The sequence below is a fragment of the Triticum aestivum genome, unplaced genomic scaffold, assembly GCF_018294505.1.
Source record: "Triticum aestivum cultivar Chinese Spring unplaced genomic scaffold, IWGSC CS RefSeq v2.1 scaffold58732, whole genome shotgun sequence".
Taxonomy (NCBI): Eukaryota; Viridiplantae; Streptophyta; class Magnoliopsida; order Poales; family Poaceae; genus Triticum; species Triticum aestivum.
In genome coordinates this window covers 19,227-25,065 of record NW_025227761.1, presented here as the reverse complement: position 1 = coordinate 25,065, position 5,839 = coordinate 19,227, and positions in this window count along the sequence as shown.

Sequence of the window (5,839 nt, the reverse complement as noted above, 5' to 3'; positions counted from 1 at the left end):
TGGGCAACGCGATGCCTGTCAAAGATTAGTCGATACTGGAGGATATGTTTGTTCCTCTCAAGAAAATGATGATTAACCATGACATTATAATCTAAATAAGCGGGAGGCAACTCCCTATCATTTTCATGTATAGGTATACCAAGATAATTAGCCACACGGGTCGCATAAATCCCTCCAAACAAGTCTCCATCTAAACCATTATTATGCAACCTACATGCAACAATTGCCCCCAATTTGTATTGTTTATCACCTAATACAGCACTCTTGAGAACACAAAGATTAGGAACACACATGTGACATGCTTCATCTTTACCATTAATGCATCTACCTATGAAGAGAGCAAAATAATGTATAGGAGGAAAATGAATGCTCCCTATGGTAGCTTGTGCTATTTCTCTAGATTCTCCCACAACGATACTAGCAAGAAAGTCTTTATATTCAGATTTACGAGGTTCGTTAACACTGCCCCACTGCTGGAGTTTACAAGCAGTAATAAAGTCCTCTAAGTCCATGGTATATGATTTATCATAAAGATCAAACAGGACATTCAAAGAATTGCGCGAATATGCAAATTTAAACCTTCTCACAAAGGAGCCAGTCAAATGGTAGTATTGAGGGCACTTATCTTGCATGAAGTCCTCAAGGTCAGAATTACGCACATATGCATCAAATTCATCCTTGATGCCTGCTTTGACCATAAACTCCTCTGACGGCCATTCACAAGGCCGCACGCCAGCTTCCCTCCGTGGTTCGCCATCCTGCTCACGTATTGCGAGCCTAGGTCCTTTCTTCCTTGAAGAACCACCTTGGTATGTTTTCCTGGACATATTTCTTCCTTAAAGAACAATCCCCCAGAGCGGTTTTGTGAATGGAGCTTTGAGTAAGGAGATCAAAAATGGCTGCAAAGTGAGCTAGAACTCATGCTTGAGCTGGATAGTGGTTTTTTGGGAGGAAGAAGAAGAGCATGGGTGCAGGAATAAGTGGAGTGGGGCCACCATGGGCCCAAGAGGAAGGGGGCGTGCCCCTGGCCCTCGTGGCCAGGTGTCAGCTCACCCTACTGTGTTCTCAGTGCCAGATATTCTCAGATATTCCATAAAAAATCATACTAAATTTGCAGGGCATTTGGAGAACTTTTATTTTTGGGGTGTTTTTTATTGCATGGATAATTCAGAAAATAGACAGAAAATACTATTTTTGCTTTATTTAATTTAATTAACAGAAAGTAAAAGGAGGGTACAGAAGGTTGTGCCTTCTAACTTCATCCATCTCATGCTCATCAAAAGGAATCCACTAACAAGGTTGATCAAGTCTTGTTAACAAACTCATTCCAAATAACATGAAACCGAAGAAATTTCAAATAACACTAAGTTACCTCAACAGGGATATGCACATCCCCAATAATAAGAATATCATATTTCTTCTTGACAGTAGGAAGAGGAAATTCAAAACCTCCAATGATAGTAGTTGGAATTTTTCTAATAGAATTGATGTTGTGAACTTGAGGTTGTTTCCTCGGAAAGTGTACCGTATGTTCATTACCATTAACATGAAAAGTGACATTGCCTTTGTTGTAATCAATAACAGCCCCTGCAGTATTAAAAAAGGGTCTACCAAGGATAATCGACATACTATCGTCCTCAGGAATATCAAGAATAACAAAGCCCGTTAAGATAGTAATGTTTGCAACCACAACAGACACATCCTCACAAATACCGACAGGTATAGCAGTTGATTTATTAGCCATTTGCAAAGATATTTCAGTAGGTGTCAACTTATTCAATTCAAGTCTACGATATATAGAGAGAGGCATAACACTAACACCGGCCCCAAGATCACATAAAGCAGTTTCAACATAGTTTCTTTTAATGGAGCATGGTATAGTGGGTACTCCTGGATCTCCAAGTTTCTTTTGTATTCCACCTTTAGAAGTATAATTAGCAAGCATGGTGGAAATTTCAGCTTCTGGTATCTTTCTTTTATTTGTAATAATATCTTTCATGTACTTAGCATAAGGATTCACTTTAAGCATATCAGTCAAATGCATACGCAAAAAGATAGGTCTAATCATTTCAGCAAAGCGCTCAAAATCCTCATCATCCTCTTTCTTGGATGGCTTAGGAGAAAAAGGCATGGGTTTCTGAACCCATGGTTCTCTTTCTTTACCGTGCTTCCTAGCAACAAAATCTCTCTTATCATAATGTTGATTCTTTGATTGTGGGTTATCAAGATCAACATCAGGTTCAATCTCTACATCATTATTATTACTAGGTTCATGCTCATCATCAGATTGTGTTTCAGCACCTGAAATAGAAATATCATTGGGACTCTCAGGTGTGTCTACAACAGGTTCACTAGAAGCATGCAAAGTCCTATCATTTTTCTTTTTCTTCTTTTTAGAAGGACTAGGTGCATCTACATTATTTCTCTGAGAATCTTGCTCAATTCTCTTAGGGTGGCCTTTGGGATACAAAGGTTCCTGAGTCATTTTACCTATTCTAGTAGCCATTCTAACAGCAAAGTCATGTTTATTATTTAATTCATCAAGAAAATCATTTTGAGCCTTAAGTACTTTTTCTGCTTGAGTGTTAACCATAGAAGCATGTTTGCTAATGAGTTTAAGTTCACCCTTAACTCTAGCCATATAATCACCCAAGTGTCCAACCATGTAAGCATTACTCTTTAATTGTCTACCAACATAAGCATTAAAGTTTTCTTGTCTACCCATAAAGTCATCAAATTCATCCAAGCATTGGCTAGCAAACTTAGTAGACGAGATTCATATCTACAGAGAGAATTTACCTTTACTACCTATGTCGGGTTATCAAGACCATGTGTTTCTTCAATAGTTGGTATATTAAGATCATGTATTTCTTCAACAGGAGGTAAATTCTTAACATCTTCAGCTTTAATACCTTTTTCTTTCATAGATTTCTTTGCCTCTTGCATATCTTCAGGACTGAGAAATAGAACACCTCTTTTCTTCGGCGTTGGTTTAGGAGTTGGCTCAGGAAGAGTCCAATTATTTTCATTAGTCAACATATTATTCAATATCAATTCAGCTTGATCGATTGTTCTTTCCCTGAAAACACAACCAGCACAACTATCCAAGTGGTCCTTGGAAGCATCAGTTAGTCCATTATAAAAGATATCAAGTATTTCATTTTTCTTAAGAGGATGATCAGGCAAAGCATTAAGTAATCGGAGAAGCCTCCCCCAAGCTTGTGGGAGACTCTCTTCTTCAAATTGCACAAAATTATATATTTCCCTCAAGGAAACTTGTTTCTTATGAGCAGGGAAATATTTAGCAGAGAAGTAATAAATCATATCCTGGGGACTACGCACATAAGCAGGATCAAGAGAATTAAACCAAGTTTTAGCATCACCCTTTAATGAGAATGGAAATATCTTAAGGATATAATAGTAGCGAGATTTCTCATCATTAGTGAACATGGTGGCTATATTGTTTAACTTAGTAAGATGTGCCACAACAGTTTCAAATTCATAGCCATAAACAACGATCAGATTCAACCAAAGTAAACATCCGAGGATTGATAGAGAAATCATAATCCTTATCAGTAACAAAGATAGGTGAGGTAGCAAAAGTAGGGTCATATTTCATTCTAGCATTCAGAGATTTCTGTTTCAGTTTAGCTAATAATTTCTTAAGATCAGATCTATCATTGCAAGCAAGAAAATCTCTAGCAGTTTTCTTCATCCACAGCATAACCCTCAGGAACAATGGGCAATTCATATTTAGGGGGACAACCTTCATCATCACTATCTTCAATAATATCAGTTTCAAGAATTTCATTCTCTCTAACCCTAGCAAGTTGTTCATCAAGATATTCACCTAAGGGCACAGTAGTACCAAGCATAGAAGTGGTTTCGTCATAAGTATCATGCATAGTAGAAGTGGCATCATCAATAACATGTGACATATCAGAATTCATAGCAGACACATGTTTAGGTGTCGCAAACTTACTCATAACAGAAGGAGAATCAAGTGCAGAGCTAGATGGCAGTTCCTTACCTCCCCTCGTAGTTGAGGGATAAATCTTTGTTCTTTCGTCTTTCAAGTTCCTCATAGTGACAATCAGATATAAATCCCAAGTGACTCAAAGAATAGAGCTATGCTCCCCGGCAACGGCGCTAGAAAATAGTCTTGATAACCCACAAGTATAGGGGATCACAACAGTTTTCGAGGGTAGAGTATTCAACCCAAATTTATTGATTCGACACAAGGGGAGCCAAAGAATATTCTCAAGTATTAGCAGTTGAGTTGTCAATTCAACCACACCTGGATAACTTAATATCTACAGCAAAGTATTTAGTGGCAAAGTAGTATGGAAGTAACAGTAACAGTAGCAAAAGTAAAAGTAGCAGTTTTGCAGTGATTGTAACGTTGGCAACGGTAAAGTAACTAAGCAAAGAGAAATATGTGAAAAGCTCGTAGGCATTGGATCAGTGATGGATAATTATGTCGGATGCGATTCCTCATGCAACAGTTATAACATAGGGTGACACAGAACTAGCTTCAGTTCATCAATGTAATGTAGGCATGTATTCCGAATATAGTCATACGTGCTTATGGAAAAGAACTTGCATGACATCTTTTGTCCTACCCTCCCGTGGCAGCGGGGCCCTATTGGAAACTAAGGGATATTAAGGCCTCCTTTTAATAGAGTACCGGACCAAAGCATTAGCACTAAGTGAATACATGATCTCCTCAAACTACGGTCATCACCGAGAAGTATCCCGATTATTGTCACTTCGGGGTGGTCGGATCATAACACATAATAGGTGACTATAGACTTGCAAGATAGGATCAGGAACTCACATATATTCATGAAAACATAATAGGTTTAGATCTGAAATCATGGCACTCGGGCCCTAGTGACAAGCATTAAGCATAGCAAAGTCATAGCAACATCAATCTCAGAACATAGTGGATACTAGGGATCAAACCCTAACAAAACTAACTCGATTACATGGTAAATCTCATCCAACCCATCATCGTCCAGCAAGCCTACGATGGAATTACTCACGCACGGCATGAGCATCATGAATTTGGTGATGGAGGATGGTTGATGATGACAACGACGACGAATCCCCCTCTCCGGAGCCCCGAACGGACTCCAGATCAGCCCTCCCGAGAGAGATTATGGCTTGGCGGCGGCTTCGTATCGTAAAACGCAATGAAACTTTCTCTCTGATTTTTTTCTCCGCGAAAGCAAATATATGGAGTTGGAGTTGAGGTCGATGGACGTCCAGGGGGCCCACGAGCCAGGGGCGCGCCCTGGGGGGGGGGGGGCGCCCCACCCTCGTGGACAGGGTGTGGGCCCCCTGGTGTTAATTCCTTTGCCAGTATTTTTTATGAATAAGGAAACCTAGCATGAATAATATACATTTATCATGAATAAGGAGATATAAAATAACAACTTTATTATTGCCTCTAGGGCATATTTCCTTCAAAACTGACCAATACCGTTGCAAACCGTCGCCTGCGATTGCGGACGAGATCCCCCACACTCCTCTGCCATCCCCGATGAGCGCAATTACTAATAGTGTCGCTGATGAGCCGTTGCCCGCTGATGCATCCATTTCTGCCGTTCTAAACTTGACAAAGATCAGGGGTGAGGGCGGATGACTGAATGTATTCAAATCACAGGGGGTGAACGAAAAAATGACACATTTGTAGCGGCTGCCCCGCGAAATTACCTCTATGCTAATGTGGCACGCGCGTGACTGCTTATGTATACGCACGCACGTATGACCATATCCCAGGCCTTGTGCACCAACCATGGTGATTATATCCAGTGACGAATCCAGGACCCAGGCC